The 19,949-nt window shown below is 55.4% G+C and overlaps 66 non-coding genes across 66 annotated transcripts; all 66 read right to left on the reverse strand.

The window, feature by feature from the left end:
• Nucleotides 1–10: 10 nt before the first annotated feature.
• Nucleotides 11–129, reverse strand: LOC132802619 (5S ribosomal RNA). The gene has a single exon (XR_009637746.1). It is a non-coding gene; the product is annotated as a 5S ribosomal RNA (ribosomal RNA).
• Nucleotides 130–312: 183 nt separating this feature from the next.
• LOC132802651 (5S ribosomal RNA) lies at nucleotides 313–433 on the reverse strand. Its single transcript, XR_009637778.1, has one exon. It is a non-coding gene; the product is annotated as a 5S ribosomal RNA (ribosomal RNA).
• A 187-nt stretch (nucleotides 434–620) lies between these two features.
• Nucleotides 621–739, reverse strand: LOC132802293 (5S ribosomal RNA). Its single transcript, XR_009637417.1, has one exon. It is a non-coding gene; the product is annotated as a 5S ribosomal RNA (ribosomal RNA).
• A 182-nt stretch (nucleotides 740–921) lies between these two features.
• On the reverse strand, nucleotides 922–1,040 carry LOC132802603 (5S ribosomal RNA). The gene has a single exon (XR_009637730.1). It is a non-coding gene; the product is annotated as a 5S ribosomal RNA (ribosomal RNA).
• A 182-nt stretch (nucleotides 1,041–1,222) lies between these two features.
• Nucleotides 1,223–1,341, reverse strand: LOC132802472 (5S ribosomal RNA). The gene has a single exon (XR_009637596.1). It is a non-coding gene; the product is annotated as a 5S ribosomal RNA (ribosomal RNA).
• A 182-nt stretch (nucleotides 1,342–1,523) lies between these two features.
• Nucleotides 1,524–1,642, reverse strand: LOC132802073 (5S ribosomal RNA). Its single transcript, XR_009637194.1, has one exon. It is a non-coding gene; the product is annotated as a 5S ribosomal RNA (ribosomal RNA).
• A 184-nt stretch (nucleotides 1,643–1,826) lies between these two features.
• LOC132802525 (5S ribosomal RNA) lies at nucleotides 1,827–1,944 on the reverse strand. Its single transcript, XR_009637650.1, has one exon. It is a non-coding gene; the product is annotated as a 5S ribosomal RNA (ribosomal RNA).
• A 183-nt stretch (nucleotides 1,945–2,127) lies between these two features.
• Nucleotides 2,128–2,246, reverse strand: LOC132802282 (5S ribosomal RNA). Its single transcript, XR_009637406.1, has one exon. It is a non-coding gene; the product is annotated as a 5S ribosomal RNA (ribosomal RNA).
• A 184-nt stretch (nucleotides 2,247–2,430) lies between these two features.
• On the reverse strand, nucleotides 2,431–2,549 carry LOC132802033 (5S ribosomal RNA). The gene has a single exon (XR_009637154.1). It is a non-coding gene; the product is annotated as a 5S ribosomal RNA (ribosomal RNA).
• Nucleotides 2,550–2,731: 182 nt separating this feature from the next.
• LOC132802299 (5S ribosomal RNA) lies at nucleotides 2,732–2,850 on the reverse strand. Its single transcript, XR_009637423.1, has one exon. It is a non-coding gene; the product is annotated as a 5S ribosomal RNA (ribosomal RNA).
• Nucleotides 2,851–3,032: 182 nt separating this feature from the next.
• On the reverse strand, nucleotides 3,033–3,151 carry LOC132802502 (5S ribosomal RNA). The gene has a single exon (XR_009637626.1). It is a non-coding gene; the product is annotated as a 5S ribosomal RNA (ribosomal RNA).
• Nucleotides 3,152–3,334: 183 nt separating this feature from the next.
• On the reverse strand, nucleotides 3,335–3,453 carry LOC132802052 (5S ribosomal RNA). The gene has a single exon (XR_009637173.1). It is a non-coding gene; the product is annotated as a 5S ribosomal RNA (ribosomal RNA).
• A 187-nt stretch (nucleotides 3,454–3,640) lies between these two features.
• Nucleotides 3,641–3,759, reverse strand: LOC132802582 (5S ribosomal RNA). Its single transcript, XR_009637709.1, has one exon. It is a non-coding gene; the product is annotated as a 5S ribosomal RNA (ribosomal RNA).
• Nucleotides 3,760–3,945: 186 nt separating this feature from the next.
• LOC132801861 (5S ribosomal RNA) lies at nucleotides 3,946–4,064 on the reverse strand. Its single transcript, XR_009636982.1, has one exon. It is a non-coding gene; the product is annotated as a 5S ribosomal RNA (ribosomal RNA).
• Nucleotides 4,065–4,246: 182 nt separating this feature from the next.
• LOC132802609 (5S ribosomal RNA) lies at nucleotides 4,247–4,365 on the reverse strand. The gene has a single exon (XR_009637736.1). It is a non-coding gene; the product is annotated as a 5S ribosomal RNA (ribosomal RNA).
• Nucleotides 4,366–4,548: 183 nt separating this feature from the next.
• Nucleotides 4,549–4,667, reverse strand: LOC132802250 (5S ribosomal RNA). Its single transcript, XR_009637373.1, has one exon. It is a non-coding gene; the product is annotated as a 5S ribosomal RNA (ribosomal RNA).
• Nucleotides 4,668–4,849: 182 nt separating this feature from the next.
• LOC132802652 (5S ribosomal RNA) lies at nucleotides 4,850–4,970 on the reverse strand. The gene has a single exon (XR_009637779.1). It is a non-coding gene; the product is annotated as a 5S ribosomal RNA (ribosomal RNA).
• Nucleotides 4,971–5,158: 188 nt separating this feature from the next.
• Nucleotides 5,159–5,277, reverse strand: LOC132802208 (5S ribosomal RNA). The gene has a single exon (XR_009637331.1). It is a non-coding gene; the product is annotated as a 5S ribosomal RNA (ribosomal RNA).
• A 182-nt stretch (nucleotides 5,278–5,459) lies between these two features.
• Nucleotides 5,460–5,578, reverse strand: LOC132802666 (5S ribosomal RNA). The gene has a single exon (XR_009637793.1). It is a non-coding gene; the product is annotated as a 5S ribosomal RNA (ribosomal RNA).
• A 182-nt stretch (nucleotides 5,579–5,760) lies between these two features.
• LOC132802251 (5S ribosomal RNA) lies at nucleotides 5,761–5,879 on the reverse strand. Its single transcript, XR_009637374.1, has one exon. It is a non-coding gene; the product is annotated as a 5S ribosomal RNA (ribosomal RNA).
• A 184-nt stretch (nucleotides 5,880–6,063) lies between these two features.
• On the reverse strand, nucleotides 6,064–6,182 carry LOC132802285 (5S ribosomal RNA). The gene has a single exon (XR_009637409.1). It is a non-coding gene; the product is annotated as a 5S ribosomal RNA (ribosomal RNA).
• A 182-nt stretch (nucleotides 6,183–6,364) lies between these two features.
• Nucleotides 6,365–6,483, reverse strand: LOC132802294 (5S ribosomal RNA). Its single transcript, XR_009637418.1, has one exon. It is a non-coding gene; the product is annotated as a 5S ribosomal RNA (ribosomal RNA).
• A 183-nt stretch (nucleotides 6,484–6,666) lies between these two features.
• Nucleotides 6,667–6,785, reverse strand: LOC132802054 (5S ribosomal RNA). Its single transcript, XR_009637175.1, has one exon. It is a non-coding gene; the product is annotated as a 5S ribosomal RNA (ribosomal RNA).
• Nucleotides 6,786–6,967: 182 nt separating this feature from the next.
• Nucleotides 6,968–7,088, reverse strand: LOC132802653 (5S ribosomal RNA). The gene has a single exon (XR_009637780.1). It is a non-coding gene; the product is annotated as a 5S ribosomal RNA (ribosomal RNA).
• Nucleotides 7,089–7,276: 188 nt separating this feature from the next.
• Nucleotides 7,277–7,395, reverse strand: LOC132802210 (5S ribosomal RNA). The gene has a single exon (XR_009637333.1). It is a non-coding gene; the product is annotated as a 5S ribosomal RNA (ribosomal RNA).
• Nucleotides 7,396–7,577: 182 nt separating this feature from the next.
• On the reverse strand, nucleotides 7,578–7,696 carry LOC132802503 (5S ribosomal RNA). The gene has a single exon (XR_009637627.1). It is a non-coding gene; the product is annotated as a 5S ribosomal RNA (ribosomal RNA).
• Nucleotides 7,697–7,878: 182 nt separating this feature from the next.
• Nucleotides 7,879–7,997, reverse strand: LOC132802074 (5S ribosomal RNA). Its single transcript, XR_009637195.1, has one exon. It is a non-coding gene; the product is annotated as a 5S ribosomal RNA (ribosomal RNA).
• A 184-nt stretch (nucleotides 7,998–8,181) lies between these two features.
• LOC132802034 (5S ribosomal RNA) lies at nucleotides 8,182–8,300 on the reverse strand. The gene has a single exon (XR_009637155.1). It is a non-coding gene; the product is annotated as a 5S ribosomal RNA (ribosomal RNA).
• Nucleotides 8,301–8,482: 182 nt separating this feature from the next.
• On the reverse strand, nucleotides 8,483–8,601 carry LOC132802504 (5S ribosomal RNA). The gene has a single exon (XR_009637628.1). It is a non-coding gene; the product is annotated as a 5S ribosomal RNA (ribosomal RNA).
• A 183-nt stretch (nucleotides 8,602–8,784) lies between these two features.
• On the reverse strand, nucleotides 8,785–8,903 carry LOC132802252 (5S ribosomal RNA). Its single transcript, XR_009637375.1, has one exon. It is a non-coding gene; the product is annotated as a 5S ribosomal RNA (ribosomal RNA).
• A 182-nt stretch (nucleotides 8,904–9,085) lies between these two features.
• On the reverse strand, nucleotides 9,086–9,206 carry LOC132802655 (5S ribosomal RNA). Its single transcript, XR_009637782.1, has one exon. It is a non-coding gene; the product is annotated as a 5S ribosomal RNA (ribosomal RNA).
• A 187-nt stretch (nucleotides 9,207–9,393) lies between these two features.
• LOC132802516 (5S ribosomal RNA) lies at nucleotides 9,394–9,512 on the reverse strand. Its single transcript, XR_009637640.1, has one exon. It is a non-coding gene; the product is annotated as a 5S ribosomal RNA (ribosomal RNA).
• A 182-nt stretch (nucleotides 9,513–9,694) lies between these two features.
• Nucleotides 9,695–9,813, reverse strand: LOC132802671 (5S ribosomal RNA). The gene has a single exon (XR_009637798.1). It is a non-coding gene; the product is annotated as a 5S ribosomal RNA (ribosomal RNA).
• Nucleotides 9,814–9,996: 183 nt separating this feature from the next.
• Nucleotides 9,997–10,115, reverse strand: LOC132802253 (5S ribosomal RNA). Its single transcript, XR_009637376.1, has one exon. It is a non-coding gene; the product is annotated as a 5S ribosomal RNA (ribosomal RNA).
• Nucleotides 10,116–10,299: 184 nt separating this feature from the next.
• Nucleotides 10,300–10,418, reverse strand: LOC132802051 (5S ribosomal RNA). The gene has a single exon (XR_009637172.1). It is a non-coding gene; the product is annotated as a 5S ribosomal RNA (ribosomal RNA).
• Nucleotides 10,419–10,600: 182 nt separating this feature from the next.
• Nucleotides 10,601–10,719, reverse strand: LOC132802550 (5S ribosomal RNA). Its single transcript, XR_009637677.1, has one exon. It is a non-coding gene; the product is annotated as a 5S ribosomal RNA (ribosomal RNA).
• Nucleotides 10,720–10,901: 182 nt separating this feature from the next.
• LOC132802076 (5S ribosomal RNA) lies at nucleotides 10,902–11,020 on the reverse strand. The gene has a single exon (XR_009637197.1). It is a non-coding gene; the product is annotated as a 5S ribosomal RNA (ribosomal RNA).
• A 184-nt stretch (nucleotides 11,021–11,204) lies between these two features.
• On the reverse strand, nucleotides 11,205–11,323 carry LOC132802035 (5S ribosomal RNA). Its single transcript, XR_009637156.1, has one exon. It is a non-coding gene; the product is annotated as a 5S ribosomal RNA (ribosomal RNA).
• A 182-nt stretch (nucleotides 11,324–11,505) lies between these two features.
• On the reverse strand, nucleotides 11,506–11,624 carry LOC132802535 (5S ribosomal RNA). Its single transcript, XR_009637661.1, has one exon. It is a non-coding gene; the product is annotated as a 5S ribosomal RNA (ribosomal RNA).
• Nucleotides 11,625–11,807: 183 nt separating this feature from the next.
• On the reverse strand, nucleotides 11,808–11,926 carry LOC132802055 (5S ribosomal RNA). Its single transcript, XR_009637176.1, has one exon. It is a non-coding gene; the product is annotated as a 5S ribosomal RNA (ribosomal RNA).
• A 182-nt stretch (nucleotides 11,927–12,108) lies between these two features.
• LOC132802077 (5S ribosomal RNA) lies at nucleotides 12,109–12,227 on the reverse strand. Its single transcript, XR_009637198.1, has one exon. It is a non-coding gene; the product is annotated as a 5S ribosomal RNA (ribosomal RNA).
• Nucleotides 12,228–12,409: 182 nt separating this feature from the next.
• On the reverse strand, nucleotides 12,410–12,528 carry LOC132801994 (5S ribosomal RNA). Its single transcript, XR_009637115.1, has one exon. It is a non-coding gene; the product is annotated as a 5S ribosomal RNA (ribosomal RNA).
• Nucleotides 12,529–12,714: 186 nt separating this feature from the next.
• Nucleotides 12,715–12,833, reverse strand: LOC132801775 (5S ribosomal RNA). The gene has a single exon (XR_009636896.1). It is a non-coding gene; the product is annotated as a 5S ribosomal RNA (ribosomal RNA).
• A 181-nt stretch (nucleotides 12,834–13,014) lies between these two features.
• On the reverse strand, nucleotides 13,015–13,133 carry LOC132802290 (5S ribosomal RNA). Its single transcript, XR_009637414.1, has one exon. It is a non-coding gene; the product is annotated as a 5S ribosomal RNA (ribosomal RNA).
• Nucleotides 13,134–13,317: 184 nt separating this feature from the next.
• On the reverse strand, nucleotides 13,318–13,436 carry LOC132802649 (5S ribosomal RNA). The gene has a single exon (XR_009637776.1). It is a non-coding gene; the product is annotated as a 5S ribosomal RNA (ribosomal RNA).
• Nucleotides 13,437–13,618: 182 nt separating this feature from the next.
• On the reverse strand, nucleotides 13,619–13,737 carry LOC132802517 (5S ribosomal RNA). The gene has a single exon (XR_009637641.1). It is a non-coding gene; the product is annotated as a 5S ribosomal RNA (ribosomal RNA).
• Nucleotides 13,738–13,924: 187 nt separating this feature from the next.
• On the reverse strand, nucleotides 13,925–14,043 carry LOC132801880 (5S ribosomal RNA). Its single transcript, XR_009637001.1, has one exon. It is a non-coding gene; the product is annotated as a 5S ribosomal RNA (ribosomal RNA).
• A 181-nt stretch (nucleotides 14,044–14,224) lies between these two features.
• LOC132802415 (5S ribosomal RNA) lies at nucleotides 14,225–14,343 on the reverse strand. Its single transcript, XR_009637539.1, has one exon. It is a non-coding gene; the product is annotated as a 5S ribosomal RNA (ribosomal RNA).
• Nucleotides 14,344–14,527: 184 nt separating this feature from the next.
• LOC132802650 (5S ribosomal RNA) lies at nucleotides 14,528–14,646 on the reverse strand. Its single transcript, XR_009637777.1, has one exon. It is a non-coding gene; the product is annotated as a 5S ribosomal RNA (ribosomal RNA).
• A 182-nt stretch (nucleotides 14,647–14,828) lies between these two features.
• LOC132802199 (5S ribosomal RNA) lies at nucleotides 14,829–14,947 on the reverse strand. The gene has a single exon (XR_009637322.1). It is a non-coding gene; the product is annotated as a 5S ribosomal RNA (ribosomal RNA).
• A 187-nt stretch (nucleotides 14,948–15,134) lies between these two features.
• LOC132801881 (5S ribosomal RNA) lies at nucleotides 15,135–15,253 on the reverse strand. Its single transcript, XR_009637002.1, has one exon. It is a non-coding gene; the product is annotated as a 5S ribosomal RNA (ribosomal RNA).
• Nucleotides 15,254–15,434: 181 nt separating this feature from the next.
• Nucleotides 15,435–15,553, reverse strand: LOC132802319 (5S ribosomal RNA). Its single transcript, XR_009637443.1, has one exon. It is a non-coding gene; the product is annotated as a 5S ribosomal RNA (ribosomal RNA).
• A 187-nt stretch (nucleotides 15,554–15,740) lies between these two features.
• Nucleotides 15,741–15,859, reverse strand: LOC132802332 (5S ribosomal RNA). Its single transcript, XR_009637456.1, has one exon. It is a non-coding gene; the product is annotated as a 5S ribosomal RNA (ribosomal RNA).
• Nucleotides 15,860–16,046: 187 nt separating this feature from the next.
• On the reverse strand, nucleotides 16,047–16,165 carry LOC132802257 (5S ribosomal RNA). The gene has a single exon (XR_009637380.1). It is a non-coding gene; the product is annotated as a 5S ribosomal RNA (ribosomal RNA).
• A 186-nt stretch (nucleotides 16,166–16,351) lies between these two features.
• LOC132802475 (5S ribosomal RNA) lies at nucleotides 16,352–16,470 on the reverse strand. The gene has a single exon (XR_009637599.1). It is a non-coding gene; the product is annotated as a 5S ribosomal RNA (ribosomal RNA).
• Nucleotides 16,471–16,654: 184 nt separating this feature from the next.
• Nucleotides 16,655–16,773, reverse strand: LOC132802333 (5S ribosomal RNA). Its single transcript, XR_009637457.1, has one exon. It is a non-coding gene; the product is annotated as a 5S ribosomal RNA (ribosomal RNA).
• A 184-nt stretch (nucleotides 16,774–16,957) lies between these two features.
• Nucleotides 16,958–17,076, reverse strand: LOC132802334 (5S ribosomal RNA). Its single transcript, XR_009637458.1, has one exon. It is a non-coding gene; the product is annotated as a 5S ribosomal RNA (ribosomal RNA).
• Nucleotides 17,077–17,258: 182 nt separating this feature from the next.
• LOC132802462 (5S ribosomal RNA) lies at nucleotides 17,259–17,377 on the reverse strand. Its single transcript, XR_009637586.1, has one exon. It is a non-coding gene; the product is annotated as a 5S ribosomal RNA (ribosomal RNA).
• A 189-nt stretch (nucleotides 17,378–17,566) lies between these two features.
• LOC132802335 (5S ribosomal RNA) lies at nucleotides 17,567–17,685 on the reverse strand. The gene has a single exon (XR_009637459.1). It is a non-coding gene; the product is annotated as a 5S ribosomal RNA (ribosomal RNA).
• A 184-nt stretch (nucleotides 17,686–17,869) lies between these two features.
• Nucleotides 17,870–17,988, reverse strand: LOC132802672 (5S ribosomal RNA). The gene has a single exon (XR_009637799.1). It is a non-coding gene; the product is annotated as a 5S ribosomal RNA (ribosomal RNA).
• Nucleotides 17,989–18,171: 183 nt separating this feature from the next.
• LOC132802336 (5S ribosomal RNA) lies at nucleotides 18,172–18,290 on the reverse strand. Its single transcript, XR_009637460.1, has one exon. It is a non-coding gene; the product is annotated as a 5S ribosomal RNA (ribosomal RNA).
• Nucleotides 18,291–18,478: 188 nt separating this feature from the next.
• Nucleotides 18,479–18,597, reverse strand: LOC132801862 (5S ribosomal RNA). The gene has a single exon (XR_009636983.1). It is a non-coding gene; the product is annotated as a 5S ribosomal RNA (ribosomal RNA).
• Nucleotides 18,598–18,784: 187 nt separating this feature from the next.
• Nucleotides 18,785–18,903, reverse strand: LOC132802565 (5S ribosomal RNA). The gene has a single exon (XR_009637692.1). It is a non-coding gene; the product is annotated as a 5S ribosomal RNA (ribosomal RNA).
• A 186-nt stretch (nucleotides 18,904–19,089) lies between these two features.
• On the reverse strand, nucleotides 19,090–19,208 carry LOC132802531 (5S ribosomal RNA). Its single transcript, XR_009637656.1, has one exon. It is a non-coding gene; the product is annotated as a 5S ribosomal RNA (ribosomal RNA).
• Nucleotides 19,209–19,390: 182 nt separating this feature from the next.
• Nucleotides 19,391–19,509, reverse strand: LOC132802463 (5S ribosomal RNA). The gene has a single exon (XR_009637587.1). It is a non-coding gene; the product is annotated as a 5S ribosomal RNA (ribosomal RNA).
• Nucleotides 19,510–19,693: 184 nt separating this feature from the next.
• On the reverse strand, nucleotides 19,694–19,812 carry LOC132802673 (5S ribosomal RNA). The gene has a single exon (XR_009637800.1). It is a non-coding gene; the product is annotated as a 5S ribosomal RNA (ribosomal RNA).
• Nucleotides 19,813–19,949: the final 137 nt, after the last annotated feature.

The following is a 19,949-nucleotide window of genomic DNA, read 5'->3' on the forward strand; positions in this document are numbered from 1 at the left end:
GAAAAAAAAAAAGGTGCAACACAAGGACTTCCCAGGAGGTCACACATCCTAGTACTACTCTCACCCAAGCACGCTTAACTTCGAAGTTCTGATGGGATCCGGTGCATTAGTGCTAGTATGATCGCACCCGACATGGTGATGCTAAAGAATGGATATAAGGAAAAGAAGCAGCGCAGCAGTTCCGCATGCGTTCGGCGCGATCCGGGCAGCGGCATCGATGCACCGGCACACCGAGCGAGTTCCCTCGGTCGGGCCGGGAGAAAAGGGAAACTCCGAGGGTGAAAGGCGCGGGGAAAGAGAGGAAAAAAAAAAAGGGTGCAACACGAGGACTTCCCAGGAGGTCACCCATCCTAGTACTACACTTTTGCCCAAGCACGCTTAACTTCGGAGTTCTGACGGGATCCGGTGCATTAGTTCTGGTCTGATCGCACCCGACATGGTGATGCTAAAGAATGGATATAAGGAAAAGAAGCAGCGCAGCAGGTCCGCATGCGTTCGGCGCGATCCGGGCAGCGGCATCGATGCACCGGCACACCGAGCGAGTTCCCTCGGTCGGGCCCGGAGAAAAGGGAAACTCCGAGGGTGAAAGGCGCGGGCAAAGAGAGGAAAAAAAAAAAAAAAGGGTGCAACACGAGGACTTCCCAGAAGGTCACCCATCCTAGTACTACACTTGCCCAAGCACGCTTAACTTCGGGGTTCTGATGGGATCCGGTGCATTAGTGCTGGTATGATCGCACCCGACATGGTGATGCTAAAGAATGGATATAAGGAAAAGAAGCAGCGCAGCAGTTCCGCATGCGTTCGGCGCGATCCGGGCAGCGGCATCGATGCACCGGCACACCGAGCGAGTTCCCTCGGTCGGGCCGGGAGAAAAGGGAAACTCCGAGGGAGAAAGGCGCGGCGAAAGAGAGGAAAAAAAAAAAGGTGCAACAGGAGGACTTCCCAGGAGGTCACCCATCCTAGTACTACTCTCACCCAAGCACGCTTAACTTCGAAGTTCTGATGGGATCCGATGCATTAGTGCTAGTATGATCGCACCCGACATGGTGATGCTAAAGAATGGATATAAGGAAAAGAAGCAGCGCAGCAGTTCCGCATGCGTTCGGCGCGATCCGGGCAGCGGCATCGATGCACCGGCACTCCGAGCGAGTTCCCTCGGTCGGGCCCGGAGAAAAGGGAAACTCCGAGGGTGAAAGGCGCAGCGAAAAAGAGGAAAAAAAAAAGGGTGCAACACGAAGACTTCCTAGGAGGTCACCCATCCTAGTACTACACTTGCCCAAGCACGCTTAACTTCGGAGTTCTGATGGGATCCGATGCATTAGTGCTGGTATGATCGCACCCGACATGGTGATGGTAAAGAATGGATATAAGGAAAAGAAGCAGCGCAGCAGCTCCGCATGCGTTCGGCCCGATCCGGGCAGCGGCATCGATGCACTGGCACACCGAGCGAGTTCCCTCGGTCGGGCCCGGAGAAAAGGGAAACTCCGAGGGTGAAAGGCGCAGCGAAAGAGAGGAAAAAAAAAAGGGTGCAACACGAGGACTTCCCAGGAGGTCACCGATCCTAGTACTACTCTCGCCCAAGCACGCTTAACTTCGGAGTTCTAATGGGATCCGGTGCATTAGTGCTGGTATGATCGCACCCGACATGGTGATGCTAAAGAATGGATATAAGGAAAAGAAGCGGCGCAGCAGCTCTGAATGCGTTCGGCGCGATCCGGGCAGCGGCATCGATGCACCGGCACACCGAGCGAGTTCCCTCGGTCGGGCCGGGAGAAAAGGGAAACTCCGAGGGTGAAAGGCGCGGGGAAAGAGAGGAAAAAAAAAAAAAGGTGCAACACGAGGACTTCCCAGGAGGTCACCCATCCTAGTACTACTCTTGCCCAAGCACGCTTAACTTCGAAGTTCTGATGGGATCCGGTGCATAGTGCTGGTATGATCGCACCCGACATGGTGATGCTAAAGAATGGATATAAGGAAAAGAAGCAGCGCAGCAGCTCCGCATGCGTTCGGCGCGATCCGGGCAGCGGCATCGATGCACCAGCACATCGAGCGAGTTCCCTCGGTCGGGCCGGGAGAAAAGGGAAACTCCGAGGGTGAAAGGCGCGGCGAAAGAGAGGAAAAAAAAAAAGGGTGCAACACGAGGACTTCCCAGGAGGTCACCGATCCTAGTACTACTCTCACCCAAGCACGCTTAACTTCGGAGTTCTAATGGGATCCGGTGCATTAGTGCTGGTATGATCGCACCCGACATGGTGATGCTAAAGAATGGATATAAGGAAAAGAAGCGGCGCAGCAGCTCTGAATGCGTTCGGCGCGATCCGGGCAGCGGCATCGATGCACCGGCACACCGAGCGAGTTCCCTCGGTCGGGCCGGGACAAAAGGGAAACTCCGAGGGTGAAAGGCGCGGGGAAAGAGAGGAAAAAAAAAAAAGGGTGCAACACGAGGACTTCCCAGGAGGTCACCCATCCTAGTACTACTCTTGCCCAAGCACGCTTAACTTCGAAGTTCTGATGGGATCCGGTGCATTAGTGCTGGTATGATCGCACCCGACATGGTGATGCTAAAGAATGGATATAAGGAAAAGAAGCAGCGCAGCAGGTCCGCATGCGTTCGGCGCGATCCGGGCAGCGGCATCGATGCACCGGCACATCGAGCGAGTTCCCTCGGTCGGGCCGGGAGAAAAGGGAAACTCCGAGGGTGAAAGGCGCGGCGAAAGAGAGGAAAAAAAAAAAGGTGCAACAGGAGGACTTCCCAGGAGGTCACCCATCCTAGTACTACTCTCACCCAAGCACGCTTAACTTCGAAGTTCTGATGGGATCCGGTGCATTAGTGCTGGTATGATCGCACCCGACATGGTGATGCTAAAGAATGGATATAAGGAAAAGAAGCAGCGCAGCAGGTCCGCATGCGTTCGGCGCGATCCGGGCAGCGGCATCGATGCACCGGCACATCGAGCGAGTTCCCTCGGTCGGGCCGGGAGAAAAGGGAAACTCCGAGGGTGAAAGGCGCGGCGAAAGAGAGGAAAAAAAAAAAGGTGCAACAGGAGGACTTCCCAGGAGGTCACCCATCCTAGTACTACTCTCACCCAAGCACGCTTAACTTCGAAGTTCTGATGGGATCCGGTGCATTAGTGCTAGTATGATCGCACCCGACATGGTGATGCTAAAGAATGGATATAAGGAAAAGAAGCAGCGCAGCAGTTCCGCATGCGTTCGGCGCGATCCGGGCAGCGGCATCGATGCACCGGCACACCGAGCGAGTTCCCTCGGTCGGGCCCGGAGAAAAGGGAAACTCCGAGGGTGAAAGGCGCAGCGAAAGAGAGGAAAAAAAAAAAGGGTGCAACACGAGGACTTCCTAGGAGGTCACCCATCCTAGTACTACACTTGCCCAAGCACGCTTAACTTCGGAGTTCTGATGGGATCCGGTGCATTAGTGCTGGTATGATCGCACCCGACATGGTGATGGTAAAGAATGGATATAAGGAAAAGAAGCAGCGCAGCAGGTCCGCATGCGTTCGGCGCGATCCGGGCAGCGGCATCGATGCACCGGCACACCGAGCGAGTTCCCTCGGTCGGGCCCGGAGAAAAGGGAAACTCCGAGGGTGAAAGGCGCGGGCAAAGAGAGGAAAAAAAAAAAAAAAGGGTGCAACACGAGGACTTCCCAGGAGGTCACCCATCCTAGTACTACACTTGCCCAAGCACGCTTAACTTCGGAGTTCTGATGGGATCAGGTGCATTAGTTCTGGTCTGATCGCACCCGACATGGTGATGCTAAAGAATGGATATAAGGAAAAGAAGCAGCGCAGCAGGTCCGCATGCGTTCGGCGCGATCCGGGCAGCGGCATCGATGCACCGGCACACCGAGCGAGTTCCCTCGGTCGGGCCCGGAGAAAAGGGAAACTCCGAGGGTGAAAGGCGCGGGCAAAGAGAGGAAAAAAAAAAAAAAGGGTGCAACACGAGGACTTCCCAGGAGGTCACCCATCCTAGTACTACACTTGCCCAAGCACGCTTAACTTCGGAGTTCTGATGGGATCCGGTGCATTAGTGCTGGTATGATCGCACCCGACATGGTGATGCTAAAGAATGGATATAAGGAAAAGAAGCAGCGCAGCAGCTCCGCATGCGTTCGGCGCGATCCGGGCAGCGGCATCGATGCACCGGCACATCGAGCGAGTTCCCTCTGTCGGGCCCGGAGAAAAGGGAAACTCCGAGGGTGAAAGGCGCAGCGAAAGAGAGGAAAAAAAAAAGGGTGCAACACGAGTACTTCCCAGGAGGTCACCGATCCTAGTACTACTCTCGCCCAAGCACGCTTAACTTCGAAGTTCTGATGGTATCCGGTGCATTAGTGCTGGTATGATCGCACCCGACATGGTGATGCTAAAGAATGGATATAAGGAAAAGAAGCAGCGCAGCAGGTCCGCATGCGTTCGGCGCGATCCGGGCAGCGGCATCGATGCACCGGCACTCCGAGCGAGTTCCCTCGGTCGGGCCCGGAGAAAAGGGAAACTCCGAGGGTGAAAGGCGCAGCGAAAAAGAGGAAAAAAAAAAAGGGTGCAACACGAAGACTTCCTAGGAGGTCACCCATCCTAGTACTACACTTGCCCAAGCACGCTTAACTTCGGAGTTCTGATGGGATCCGGTGCATTAGTGCTGGTATGATCGCACCCGACATGGTGATGGTAAAGAATGGATATAAGGAAAAGAAGCAGCGCAGCAGCTCCGCATGCGTTCGGCCCGATTCGGGCAGCGGCATTGATGCACCGGCACACCGAGCGAGTTCCCTCGGTCGGGCCCGGAGAAAAGGGAAACTCCGAGGGTGAAAGGCGCAGCGAAAGAGAGGAAAAAAAAAAGGGTGCAACACGAGGACTTCCCAGGAGGTCACCCATCCTAGTACTACACTTTTGCCCAAGCACGCTTAACTTCGGAGTTCTGACGGGATCCGGTGCATTAGTTCTGGTCTGATCGCACCCGACATGGTGATGCTAAAGAATGGATATAAGGAAAAGAAGCAGCGCAGCAGGTCCGCATGCGTTCGGCGCGATCCGGGCAGCGGCATCGATGCACCGGCACACCGAGCGAGTTCCCTCGGTCGGGCCCGGAGAAAAGGGAAACTCCGAGGGTGAAAGGCGCGGGCAAAGAGAGGAAAAAAAAAAAAAAAAGGGTGCAACACGAGGACTTCCCAGGAGGTCACCCATCCTAGTACTACACTTGCCCAAGCACGCTTAACTTCGGGGTTCTGATGGGATCCGGTGCATTAGTGCTGGTATGATCGCACCCGACATGGTGATGCTAAAGAATGGATATAAGGAAAAGAAGCAGCGCAGCAGTTCCGCATGCGTTCGGCGCGATCCGGGCAGCGGCATCGATGCACCGGCACACCGAGCGAGTTCCCTCGGTCGGGCCGGGAGAAAAGGGAAACTCCGAGGGTGAAAGGCGCGGCGAAAGAGAGGAAAAAAAAAAAGGTGCAACAGGAGGACTTCCCAGGAGGTCACCCATCCTAGTACTACTCTCACACAAGCACACTTAACTTCGAAGTTCTGATGGGATCCGGTGCATTAGTGCTAGTATGATCGCACCCGACATGGTGATGCTAAAGAATGGATATAAGGAAAAGAAGCAGCGCAGCAGTTCCGCATGCGTTCGGCGCGATCCGGGCAGCGGCATCGATGCACCGGCACTCCGAGCGAGTTCCCTCGGTCGGGCCTGGAGAAAAGGGAAACTCCGAGGGTGAAAGGCGCAGCGAAAAAGAGGAAAAAAAAAAGGGTGCAACACGAAGACTTCCTAGGAGGTCACCCATCCTAGTACTACACTTGCCCAAGCACGCTTAACTTCGGAGTTCTGATGGGATCCGGTGCATTAGTGCTGGTATGATCGCACCCGACATGGTGATGCTAAAGAATGGATATAAGGAAAAGAAGCGGCGCAGCAGCTCTGAATGCGTTCGGCGCGATCCGGGCAGCGGCATCGATGCACCGGCACACCGAGCGAGTTCCCTCGGTCGGGCCGGGAGAAAAGGGAAACTCCGAGGGTGAAAGGCGCGGGGAAAGAGAGGAAAAAAAAAAAAGGGTGCAACACGAGGACTTCCCAGGAGGTCACCCATCCTAGTACTACTCTTGCCCAAGCACGCTTAACTTCGAAGTTCTGATGGGATCCGTTGCATTAGTGCTGGTATGATCGCACCCGACATGGTGATGCTAAAGAATGGATATAAGGAAAAGAAGCAGCGCAGCAGCTCCGCATGCGTTCGGCGCGATCCGGGCAGCGGCATCGATGCACCGGCACATCGAGCGAGTTCCCTCGGTCGGGCCGGGAGAAAAGGGAAACTCCGAGGGTGAAAGGCGCGGCGAAAGAGAGGAAAAAAAAAAAGGTGCAACACGAGGACTTCCCAGGAGGTCACCCATCCTAGTACTACTCTTGCCCAAGCACGCTTAACTTCGAAGTTCTGATGGGATCCGGTGCATTAGTGCTAGTATGATCGCACCCGACATGGTGATGCTAAAGAATGGATATAAGGAAAAGAAGCAGCGCAGCAGTTCCGCATGCGTTCGGCGCGATCCGGGCAGCGGCATCGATGCACCGGCACACCGAGCGAGTTCCCTCGGTCGGGCCCGGAGAAAAGGGAAACTCCGAGGGTGAAAGGCGCAGCGAAAGAGAGGAAAAAAAAAAAGGGTGCAACACGAGGACTTCCTAGGAGGTCACCCATCCTAGTACTACACTTGCCCAAGCACGCTTAACTTCGGAGTTCTGATGGGATCCGGTGCATTAGTGCTGGTATGATCGCACCCGACATGGTGATGGTAAAGAATGGATATAAGGAAAAGAAGCAGCGCAGCAGCTCCGCATGCGTTCGGCCCGATTCGGGCAGCGGCATCGATGCACCGGCACACCGAGCGAGTTCCCTCGGTCGGGCCCGGAGAAAAGGGAAACTCCGAGGGTGAAAGGCGCAGCGAAAGAGAGGAAAAAAAAAAGGGTGCAACACGAGGACTTCCCAGGAGGTCACCCATCCTAGTACTACACTTTTGCCCAAGCACGCTTAACTTCGGAGTTCTGACGGGATCCGGTGCATTAGTTCTGGTCTGATCGCACCCGACATGGTGATGCTAAAGAGTGGATATAAGGAAAAGAAGCAGCGCAGCAGGTCCGCATGCGTTCGGCGCGATCCGGGCAGCGGCATCGATGCACCGGCACACCGAGCGAGTTCCCTCGGTCGGGCCCGGAGAAAAGGGAAACTCCGAGGGTGAAAGGCGCGGGCAAAGAGAGGAAAAAAAAAAAAAAAAGGGTGCAACACGAGGACTTCCCAGGAGGTCACCCATCCTAGTACTACACTTGCCCAAGCACGCTTAACTTCGGGGTTCTGATGGGATCCGGTGCATTAGTGCTGGTATGATCGCACCCGACATGGTGATGCTAAAGAATGGATATAAGGAAAAGAAGCAGCGCAGCAGTTCCGCATGCGTTCGGCGCGATCCGGGCAGCGGCATCGATGCACCGGCACACCGAGCGAGTTCCCTCGGTCGGGCCGGGAGAAAAGGGAAACTCCGAGGGTGAAAGGCGCGGCGAAAGAGAGGAAAAAAAAAAAGGTGCAACAGGAGGACTTCCCAGGAGGTCACCCATCCTAGTACTACTCTCACCCAAGCACGCTTAACTTCGAAGTTCTGATGGGATCCGGTGCATTAGTGCTAGTATGATCGCACCCGACATGGTGATGCTAAAGAATGGATATAAGGAAAAGAAGCAGCGCAGCAGTTCCGCATGCGTTCGGCGCGATCCGGGCAGCGGCATCGATGCACCGGCACACCGAGCGAGTTCCCTCGGTCGGGCCCGGAGAAAAGGGAAACTCCGAGGGTGAAAGGCGCAGCGAAAGAGAGGAAAAAAAAAAGGGTGCAACACGAGGACTTCCCAGGAGGTCACCGATCCTAGTACTACTCTCGCCCAAGCACGCTTAACTTCGGAGTTCTAATGGGATCCGGTGCATTAGTGCTGGTATGATCGCACCCGACATGGTGATGCTAAAGAATGGATATAAGGAAAAGAAGCGGCGCAGCAGCTCTGAATGCGTTCGGCGCGATCCGGGCAGCGGCATCGATGCACCGGCACACCGAGCGAGTTCCCTCGGTCGGGCCGGGACAAAAGGGAAACTCCGAGGGTGAAAGGCGCGGGGAAAGAGAGGAAAAAAAAAAAAGGGTGCAACACGAGGACTTCCCAGGAGGTCACCCATCCTAGTACTACTCTTGCCCAAGCACGCTTAACTTCGAAGTTCTGATGGGATCCGGTGCATTAGTGCTGGTATGATCGCACCCGACATGGTGATGCTAAAGAATGGATATAAGGAAAAGAAGCAGCGCAGCAGCTCCGCATGCGTTCGGCGCGATCCGGGCAGCGGCATCGATGCACCGGCACATCGAGCGAGTTCCCTCGGTCGGGCCGGGAGAAAAGGGAAACTCCGAGGGTGAAAGGCGCGGCGAAAGAGAGGAAAAAAAAAAAGGTGCAACAGGAGGACTTCCCAGGAGGTCACCCATCCTAGTACTACTCTCACCCAAGCACGCTTAACTTCGAAGTTCTGATGGGATCCGGTGCATTAGTGCTAGTATGATCGCACCCGACATGGTGATGCTAAAGAATGGATATAAGGAAAAGAAGCAGCGCAGCAGTTCCGCATGCGTTCGGCGCGATCCGGGCAGCGGCATCGATGCACCGGCACTCCGAGCGAGTTCCCTCGGTCGGGCCCGGAGAAAAGGGAAACTCCGAGGGTGAAAGGCGCAGCGAAAAAGAGGAAAAAAAAAAAGGGTGCAACACGAAGACTTCCTAGGAGGTCACCCATCCTAGTACTACACTTGCCCAAGCACGCTTAACTTCGGAGTTCTGATGGGATCCGGTGCATTAGTGCTGGTATGATCGCACCCGACATGGTGATGGTAAAGAATGGATATAAGGAAAAGAAGCAGCGCAGCAGCTCCGCATGCGTTCGGCCCGATTCGGGCAGCGGCATCGATGCACCGGCACACCGAGCGAGTTCCCTCGGTCGGGCCCGGAGAAAAGGGAAACTCCGAGGGTGAAAGGCGCAGCGAAAGAGAGGAAAAAAAAAAGGGTGCAACACGAGGACTTCCCAGGAGGTCACCCATCCTAGTACTACACTTTTGCCCAAGCACGCTTAACTTCGGAGTTCTGACGGGATCCGGTGCATTAGTTCTGGTCTGATCGCACCCGACATGGTGATGCTAAAGAATGGATATAAGGAAAAGAAGCAGCGCAGCAGGTCCGCATGCGTTCGGCGCGATCCGGGCAGCGGCATCGATGCACCGGCACACCGAGCGAGTTCCCTCGGTCGGGCCCGGAGAAAAGGGAAACTCCGAGGGTGAAAGGCGCGGGCAAAGAGAGGAAAAAAAAAAAAAAAGGGTGCAACACGAGGACTTCCCAGGAGGTCACCCATCCTAGTACTACACTTGCCCAAGCACGCTTAACTTCGGGGTTCTGATGGGATCTGGTGCATTAGTGCTGGTATGATCACACCCGACATGGTGATGCTAAAGAATGGATATAAGGAAAAGAAGCAGCGCAGCAGTTCCGCATGCGTTCGGCGCGATCCGGGCAGCGGCATCGATGCACCGGCACACCGAGCGAGTTCCCTCGGTCGGGCCGGGAGAAAAGGGAAACTCCGAGGGTGAAAGGCGCGGCGAAAGAGAGGAAAAAAAAAAAGGTGCAACAGGAAGACTTCCCAGGAGGTCACCCATCCTAGTACTACTCTCACACAAGCACGCTTAACTTCGAAGTTCTGATGGGATCCGGTGCATTAGTGCTAGTATGATCGCACCCGACATGGTGATGCTAAAGAATGGATATAAGGAAAAGAAGCAGCGCAGCAGTTCCGCATGCGTTCGGCGCGATCCGGGCAGCGGCATCGATGCACCGGCACTCCGAGCGAGTTCCCTCGGTCGGGCCCGGAGAAAAGGGAAACTCCGAGGGTGAAAGGCGCAGCGAAAAAGAGGAAAAAAAAAAAGGGTGCAACACGAAGACTTCCTAGGAGGTCACCCATCCTAGTACTACACTTGCCCAAGCACGCTTAACTTCGGAGTTCTGATGGGATCCGGTGCATTAGTGCTGGTATGATCGCACCCGACATGGTGATGCTAAAGAATGGATATAAGGAAAAGAAGCGGCGCAGCAGCTCTGAATGCGTTCGGCGCGATCCGGGCAGCGGCATCGATGCACCGGCACACCGAGCGAGTTCCCTCGGTCGGGCCGGGAGAAAAGGGAAACTCCGAGGGTGAAAGGCGCGGGGAAAGAGAGGAAAAAAAAAAAAGGGTGCAACACGAGGACTTCCCAGGAGGTCACCCATCCTAGTACTACTCTTGCCCAAGCACGCTTAACTTCGAAGTTCTGATGGGATCCGGTGCATTAGTGCTGGTATGATTGCACCCGACATGGTGATGCTAAAGAATGGATATAAGGAAAAGAAGCGGCGCAGCAGCTCTGAATGCGTTCGGCGCGATCCGGGCAGCGGCATCGATGCACCGGCACATCGAGCGAGTTCCCTCGGTCGGGCCGGGAGAAAAGGGAAACTCCGATGGTGAAAGGCGCGGCGAAAGAGAGGAAAAAAAAAAAGGTGCAGCACAAGGACTTCCCAGGAGGTCACCCATCCTAGTACTACTCTCACCCAAGCACGCTTAACTTCGAAGTTCTGATGGGATCCGGTGCATTAGTGCTAGTATGATCGCACCCGACATGGTGATGCTAAAGAATGGATATAAGGAAAAGAAGCAGCGCAGCAGTTCCGCATGCGTTCGGCGCGATCCGGGCAGCGGCATCGATGCACCGGCACACCGAGCGAGTTCCCTCGGTCGGGCCCGGAGAAAAGGGAAACTCCGAGGGTGAAAGGCGCAGCGAAAGAGAGGAAAAAAAAAAGGGTGCAACACGAGGACTTCCCAGGAGGTCACCGATCCTAGTACTACTCTCGCCCAAGCACGCTTAACTTCGGAGTTCTAATGGGATCCGGTGCATTAGTGCTGGTATGATCGCACCCGACATGGTGATGCTAAAGAATGGATATAAGGAAAAGAAGCGGCGCAGCAGCTCTGAATGCGTTCGGCGCGATCCGGGCAGCGGCATCGATGCACCGGCACACCGAGCGAGTTCCCTCGGTCGGGCCGGGACAAAAGGGAAACTCCGAGGGTGAAAGGCGCGGGGAAAGAGAGGAAAAAAAAAAAAGGGTGCAACACGAGGACTTCCCAGGAGGTCACCCATCCTAGTACTACTCTTGCCCAAGCACGCTTAACTTCGAAGTTCTGATGGGATCCGGTGCATTAGTGCTGGTATGATCGCACCCGACATGGTGATGCTAAAGAATGGATATAAGGAAAAGAAGCAGCGCAGCAGCTCCGCATGCGTTCGGCGCGATCCGGGCAGCGGCATCGATGCACCGGCACATCGAGCGAGTTCCCTCGGTCGGGCCGGGAGAAAAGGGAAACTCCGAGGGTGAAAGGCGCGGCGAAAGAGAGGAAAAAAAAAAATGTGCAACACAAGGACTTCCCAGGAGGTCACCCATCCTAGTACTACTCTCACCCAAGCACGCTTAACTTCGAAGTTCTGATGGGATCCGGTGCATTAGTGCTAGTATGATCGCACCCGACATGGTGATGCTAAAGAATGGATATAAGGAAAAGAAGCAGCGCAGCAGTTCCGCATGCGTTCGGCGCGATCCGGGCAGCGGCATCGATGCACCGGCACACCGAGCGAGTTCCCTCGGTCGGGCCCGGAGAAAAGGGAAACTCCGAGGGTGAAAGGCGCAGCGAAAGAGAGGAAAAAAAAAAAGGGTGCAACACGAGGACTTCCTAGGAGGTCACCCATCCTAGTACTACACTTGCCCAAGCACGCTTAACTTCGGAGTTCTGATGGGATCCGGTGCATTAGTGCTGGTATGATCGCACCCGACATGGTGATGCTAAAGAATGGATATAAGGAAAAGAAGCAGCGCAGCAGCTCCGCATGCGTTCGGCCCGATTCGGGCAGCGGCATCGATGCACCGGCACACCGAGCGAGTTCCCTCGGTCGGGCCCGGAGAAAAGGGAAACTCCGAGGGTGAAAGGCGCAGCGAAAGAGAGGAAAAAAAAAAGGGTGCAACACGAGGACTTCCCAGGAGGTCACCGATCCTAGTACTACTCTCGCCCAAGCACGCTTAACTTCGGAGTTCTAATGGGATCCGGTGCATTAGTGCTGGTATGATCGCACCCGACATGGTGATGCTAAAGAATGGATATAAGGAAAAGAAGCGGCGCAGCAGCTCTGAATGCGTTCGGCGCGATCCGGGCAGCGGCATCGATGCACCGGCACACCGAGCGAGTTCCCTCGGTCGGGCCGGGACAAAAGGGAAACTCCGAGGGTGAAAGGCGCGGGGAAAGAGAGGAAAAAAAAAAGGGTGCAACACGAGAACTTCCCAGGAGGTCACCCATCCTAGTACTACTCTTGCCCAAGCACGCTTAACTTCGAAGTTCTGATGGGATCCGGTGCATTAGTGCTGGTATGATCGCACCCGACATGGTGATGCTAAAGAATGGATATAAGGAAAAGAAGCAGCGCAGCAGGTCCGCATGCGTTCGGCGCGATCCGGGCAGCGGCATCGATGCACCGGCCCACCGAGCGTGTTCCCTCGGTCGGGCCGGGAGAAAAGGGAAACTCCGAGGGTGAAAGGCACGGGGAAGGAGAGGAAAAAAAAAAAAAAGGGTGCAACACGAGGACTTCCCAGAAGGTCACCCATCCTAGTACTACTCTCGCCCAAGCACGCTTAACTTCAGAGTTCTGATGGGATCCGGTGCATTAGTGCTGGTATGATCGCACCCGACATGGTGATGCTAAAGAATGGATATAAGGAAAAGAAGCAGCGCAGCAGCTCTGAATGCATTCGGCGCGATCCGGGAAGCGGCATCGATGCACCGGCACACCGAGCGACTTCCCTCGGTCGGGCCGGGAGAAAAGGGAAACTCCGAGGGTGAAAGGCGCAGCGAAAGAGAGGAAAAAAAAAGGGTGCAACACGAGGACTTCCCAGGAGGTCACCCATCCTAGTACTACTCTCGCCCATGCACGCTTAACTTCGTAGTTCTGATGGGATCCGATGCATTAGTGCTGGTATGATCGCACCCGACATGGCGATGCTAAAGAATGGGTATAAGGAAAAGAAGCAGCGCAGCAGGTCCGCATGCGTTCGGCGCGATCCGGGCAGCGGCATCGATGCACCGGCCCACCGAGCGTGTTCCCTCGGTCGGGCCGGGAGAAAAGGGAAACTCCGAGGGTGAAAGGCGTGGGGAAGGAGAGGAAAAAAAAAAAGGGGTGCAACACGAGTACTTCCCAGGAGGTCACCCATCCTAGTACTACTCTCGCCCAAGCACGCTTAACTTCGAAGTTCTGATAGGATCCGGTGCATTAGTTCTGTTCTGATCGCACCCGACATGGTGATGCTAAAGAATGGATATAAGGAAAAGAAGCAGCGCAGCAGCTCCGCATGCGTTCGGCGCGATCCGGGCAGCGGCATCGATGCACCGGCACACCGAGCGAGTTCCCTCGGTCGGGCCGGGAGAAAAGGGAAACTCCGAGGGTGAAAGGCGCAGCGAAAGAGAGGAAAAAAAAAAGGGTGCAACACGACGACTTCCCAGGAGGTCACCGATCCTAGTACTACTCTCGCCCAAGCACGCTTAACTTCGAAGTTCTGATGGGATCCGGTGCATTAGTGCTGGTATGATCGCACCCGACATGGTGATGCTAAAGAATGGATATAAGGAAAAGAAGCAGCGCAGCAGGTCCGCATGCGTTCGGCGCGATCCGGGCAGCGGCATCGATGCACCGGCCCACCGAGCGTGTTCCCTCGGTCGGGCCGGGAGAAAAGGGAAACTCGGAGGGTGAAAGGCGCGGGGAAGGAGAGGAAAAAAAAAAAAAGGGGGTGCAACACGAGGACTTCCCAGGAGGTCACCCATCCTAGTACTACTCTCGCCCAAGCACGCTTATCTTCAGAGTTCTGATGGGATCCGGTGCATTAGTGCTGGTATGATCGCACCCGACATGGTGATGCTAAAGAATTGATATAAGGAAAAGAAGCAGCGCAGCAGCTCTGAATGCATTCGGCGCGATCCGGGCAGCGGCATTGATGCACCGGCACACCGAGCGAGTTCCCTCGGTCGGGCCGGGAGAAAAGGGAAACTCCGAGGGTGAAAGGCGCAGCGAAAGAGAGGAAAAAAAAAGGGTGCAACACGAGGACTTCCCAGGAGGTCACCCATCCTAGTACTACTCTCGCCCATGCACGCTTAACTACGTAGTTCTGATGGGATCCGATGCATTAGTGCTGGTATGATCGCACCCGACATGGCGATGCTAAAGAATGGATATAAGGAAAAGAAGCAGCGCAGCAGGTCCGCATGCGTTCGGCGCGATCCGGGCAGCGGCATCGATGCACCGGCCCACCGAGCGTGTTCCCTCGGTCGGGCCGGGAGAAAAGGGAAACTCCGAGGGTGAAAGGCGTGGGGAAGGAGAGGAAAAAAAAAAAGGGGTGCAACACGAGTACTTCCCAGGAGGTCACCCATCCTAGTACTACTCTCGCCCAAGCACGCTTAACTTCGAAGTTCTGATAGGATCCGGTGCATTAGTTCTGTTCTGATCGCACCCGACATGGTGATGCTAAAGAATGGATATAAGGAAAAGAAGCAGCGCAGCAGCTCCGCATGCGTTCGGCGCGATCTGGGCAGCGGCATCGATGCACCGGCACACCGAGCGAGTTCCCTCGGTCGGGCCGGGAGAAAAGGGAAACTCCGAGGGTGAAAGGCGCAGCGAAAGAGAGGAAAAAAAAAAGGGTGCAACACGAGGACTTCCCAGGAGGTCACCGATCCTAGTACTACTCTCGCCCAAGCACGCTTAACTTCGAAGTTCTGATGGGATCCGGTGCATTAGTGCTGGTATGATCGCACCCGACATGGTGATGCTAAAGAATGGATATAAGGAAAAGAAGCAGCGCAGCAGGTCCGCATGCGTTCGGCGCGATCCGGGCAGCGGCATCGATGCACCGGCCCACCGAGCGTGTTCCCTCGGTCGGGCCGGGAGAAAAGGGAAACTCGGAGGGTGAAAGGCGCGGGGAAGGAGAGGAAAAAAAAAAAAAGGGGGTGCAACACGAGGACTTCCCAGGAGGTCACCCATCCTAGTACTACTCTCGCCCAAGCACGCTTATCTTCAGAGTTCTGATGGGATCCGGTGCATTAGTGCTGGTATGATCGCACCCGACATGGTGATGCTAAAGAATTGATATAAGGAAAAGAAGCAGCGCAGCAGCTCTGAATGCATTCGGCGCGATCCGGGCAGCGGCATTGATGCACCGGCACACCGAGCGAGTTCCCTCGGTCGGGCCGGGAGAAAAGGGAAACTCCGAGGGTGAAAGGCGCAGCGAAAGAGAGGAAAAAAAAAGGGTGCAACACGAGGACTTCCCAGGAGGTCACCCATCCTAGTACTACTCTCGCCCAAGCACACTTAACTTCGAAGTTCTGATGGGATCCGGTGCATTAGTTCTGGTCTGATCGCACCCGACATGGTGATGCTAAAGAATGGATATAAGGAAAAGAAGCAGCGCAGCAGGTCCGCATGCGTTCGGCGCGATCCGGGCAGCGGCATCGATGCACCGGGACACCGAGCGAGTTCCCTCGGTCGGGCCCGGAGAAAAGGGAAACTCCGAGGGTGAAAGGCGCGGGCAAAGAGAGGAAAAAAAAAAAAAAAGGGTGCAACACGAGGACTTCCCAGGAGGTCACCCATCCTAGTACTACACTTGCCCAAGCACGCTTAACTTCGGAGTTCTGATGGGATCCGGTGCATTAGTTCTGGTCTGATCGCACCCGACATGGTGATGCTAAAGAATGGATATAAGGAAAAGAAGCAGCGCAGCAGGTCCGCATGCGTTCGGCGCGATCCGGGCAGCGGCATCGATGCACCGGCACACCGAGCGAGTTCCCTCGGTCGGGCCCGGAGAAAAGGGAAACTCCGAGGGTGAAAGGCGCGGGCAAAGAGAGGAAAAAAAAAAAAAAAGGGTGCAACACGAGGACTTCCCAGGAGGTCACCCATCCTAGTACTACTCTCGCCCAAGCACGCTTAACTTCGAAGTTCTGATGGGATCCGGTGCATTAGTTCTGGTCTGATCGCACCCGACATGGTTATGCTAAAGAATGGATATAAGGAAAAGAAGCAGCGCAGCAGGTCCGCATGCGTTCGGCGTGATCCGGGCAGCGGCATCGATGAACCGGCCCACCGAGCGAGTTCCCTCGGTCGGGCCGGGACAAAAGGGAAACTCCGAGGGTGAAAGGCGCGGGGAAGGAGAGGAAAAAAAAAAAAAGGGGTGCAACACGAGGACTTCCCAGGAGGACACCCATCCTAGTACTACTCTCGCCCAAGCACACTTAACTTCGAAGTTCTGATGGGATCCGGTGCATTAGTTCTGGTCTGATCGCACCCGACATGGTGATGCTAAAGAATGGATATAAGGAAAAGAAGCAGCGCAGCAGGTCCGCATGCGTTCGGCGTGATCCGGGCAGCGGCATCGATGCACCGGCCCACCGAGCGAGTTCCCTCGGTCGGGCCGGGACAAAAGGGAAACTCCGAGGGTGAAAGGCGCGGGGAAAGAGAGGAAAAAAAAAAAAGGGTGCAACACGAGGACTTCCCAGGAGGTCACCCATCCTAGTACTACACTTGCCCAAGCACGCTTAACTTCGGAGTTCTGATGGGATCCGGTGCATTAGTTCTGGTCTGATCGCACCCGACATGGTGATGCTAAAGAATGGATATAAGGAAAAGAAGCAGCGCAGCAGGTCCGCATGCGTTCGGCGTGATCCGGGCAGCGGCATCGATGCACCGGCCCACCGAGCGAGTTCCCTCGGTCGGGCCGGGACAAAAGGGAAACTCCGAGGGTGAAAGGCGCGGGGAAAGAGAGGAAAAAAAAAAAAGGGTGCAACACGAGGACTTCCCAGGAGGTCACCCATCCTAGTACTACACTTGCCCAAGCACGCTTAACTTCGGAGTTCTGATGGGATCCGGTGCATTAGTTCTGGTCTGATCGCACCCGACATTGTGATGCTAAAGAATGGATATAAGGAAAAGAAGCAGCGCAGCAGCTCCGCATGCGTTCGGCGCGATCCGGGCAGCGGCATCGATGCACCGGCACATCGAGCGAGTTCCCTCGGTCGGGCCCGGGGAAAAGGGAAACTCCGAGGGTGAAAGGCGCAGCGAAAGAGAGGAAAAAAAAAAGGGTGCAACACGAGTACTTCCCAGGAGGTCACCGATCCTAGTACTACTCTCGCCCAAGCACGCTTAACTACGAAGTTCTGATGGGATCCGGTGCATTAGTGCTGGTATGATCGCACCCGACATGGTGATGCTAAAGAATGGATATAAGGAAAAGAAGCAGCGCAGCAGGTCCGCATGCGTTCGGCGCGATCCGGGCAGCGGCATCGATGCACCGGCACACCGAGCGAGTTCCCTCGGTCGGGCCCGGAGAAAAGGGAAACTCCGAGGGTGAAAGGCGCGGGCAAAGAGAGGAAAAAAAAAAAAAATAAGGGTGCAACACGAGGACTTCCCAGGAGGTCACCCATCCTAGTACTACACTTGCCCAAGCACGCTTAACTTCGGAGTTCTGATGGGATCCGGTGCATTAGTTCTGGTCTGATCGCACCCGACATGGTGATGCTAAAGAATGGATATAAGGAAAAGAAGCAGCGCAGCAGGTCCGCATGCGTTCGGCGTGATCCGGGCAGCGGCATCGATGCACCGGCCCACCGAGCGAGTTCCCTCGGTCGGGCCGGGACAAAAGGGAAACTCCGAGGGTGAAAGGCGCGAGGAAAGAGAGGAAAAAAAAAAAAGGGTGCAAAACGAGGACATCCCAGGAGGTCACCCATCCTAGTACTACACTTGCCCAAGCACGCTTAACTTTGGAGTTCTGATGGGATCCGGTGCATTAGTTCTGGTCTGATCGCACCCGACATGGTGATGCTAAAGAATGGATATAAGGAAAAGAAGCAGCGCAGCAGGTCCGCATGCGTTCGGCGTGATCCGGGCAGCGGCATCGATGCACCGGCCCACCGAGCGAGTTCCCTCGGTCGGGCCGGGACAAAAGGGAAACTCCGAGGGTGAAAGGCGCGGGGAAAGAGAGGAAAAAAAAAAAGGGTGCAACACGAGGACTTCCCAGGAGGTCACCCATCCTAGTACTACACTTGCCCAAGCACGCTTAACTTCGGAGTTCTGATGGGATCCGGTGCATTAGTTCTGGTCTGATCGCACCCGACATTGTGATGCTAAAGAATGGATATAAGGAAAAGAAGCAGCGCAGCAGGTCCGCATGCGTTCGGCGCGATCCGGGCAGCGGCATCGATGCACCGGCACACCGAGCGAGTTCCCTCGGTCGGGCCCGGAGAAAAGGGAAACTCCGAGGGTGAAAGGCGCGGGCAAAGAGAGGAAAAAAAAAAAAAAAAGGGTGCAACACGAGGACTTCCCAGGAGGTCACCCATCCTAGTACTACACTTGCCCAAGCACGCTTAACTTCGGAGTTCTGATGGGATCCGGTGCATTAGTGCTGGTATGATCGCACCCGACATGGTGATGCTAAAGAATGGATATAAGGAAAAGAAGCAGCGCAGCAGCTCCGCATGCGTTCGGCGCGATCCGGGCAGCGGCATCGATGCACCGGCACACCGAGCGAGTTCCCTCGGTCGGGCCCGGAGAAAAGGGAAACTCCGAGGGTGAAAGGCGCCGGCAAAGAGAGGAAAAAAAAAAAAAAAGGGTGCAACACGAGGACTTCCCAGGAGGTCACCCATCCTAGTACTACTCTCGCCCAAGCACGCTTAACTTCGAAGTTCTGATGGGATCCGGTGCATTAGTTCTGGTCTGATCGCACGAGACATGGTGATGCTAAAGAATGGATATAAGGAAAAGAAGCAGCGCAGCAGGTCCGCATGCGTTCGGCGTGATCCGGGCAGCGGCATCGATGAACCGGCCCACCGAGCGAGTTCCCTCGGTCGGGCCGGGACAAAAGGGAAACTCCGAGGGTGAAAGGCGCGGGGAAGGAGAGGAAAAAAAAAAAAAGGGGTGCAACACGAGGACTTCCCAGGAGGACACCCATCCTAGTACTACTCTCGCCCAAGCACACTTAACTTCGAAGTTCTGATGGGATCCGGTGCATTAGTTCTGGTCTAATCGCACCCGACATGGTGATGCTAAAGAATGGATATAAGGAAAAGAAGCAGCGCAGCAGCTCCGCATGCGTTCGGCGCGATCCGGGCAGCGGCATCGATGCACCGGCACATCGAGCGAGTTCCCTCGGTCGGGCCCGGGGAAAAGGGAAACTCCGAGGGTGAAAGGCGCAGCGAAAGAGAGGAAAAAAAAAAGGGTGCAACACGAGTACTTCCCAGGAGGTCACCGATCCTAGTACTACTCTCGCCCAAGCACGCTTAACTACGAAGTTCTGATGGGATCCGGTGCATTAGTGCTGGTATGATCGCACCCGACATGGTGATGCTAAAGAATGGATATAAGGAAAAGAAGCAGCGCAGCAGGTCCGCATGCGTTCGGCGTGATCCGGGCAGCGGCATCGATGCACCGGCCCACCGAGCGAGTTCCCTCGGTCGGGCCGGGACAAAAGGGAAACTCCGAGGGTGAAAGGCGCGAGGAAAGAGAGGAAAAAAAAAAAAGGGTGCAAAACGAGGACATCCCAGGAGGTCACCCATCCTAGTACTACACTTGCCCAAGCACGCTTAACTTTGGAGTTCTGATGGGATCCGGTGCATTAGTTCTGGTCTGATCGCACCCGACATGGTGATGCTAAAGAATGGATATAAGGAAAAGAAGCAGCGCAGCAGGTCCGCATGCGTTCGGCGTGATCCGGGCAGCGGCATCGATGCACCGGCCCACCGAGCGAGTTCCCTCGGTCGGGCCGGGACAAAAGG

The sequence above is a fragment of the Ziziphus jujuba genome, chromosome 2 (assembly GCF_031755915.1).
Source record: "Ziziphus jujuba cultivar Dongzao chromosome 2, ASM3175591v1".
In the NCBI taxonomy this organism is placed as follows: Eukaryota; Viridiplantae; Streptophyta; class Magnoliopsida; order Rosales; family Rhamnaceae; genus Ziziphus; species Ziziphus jujuba.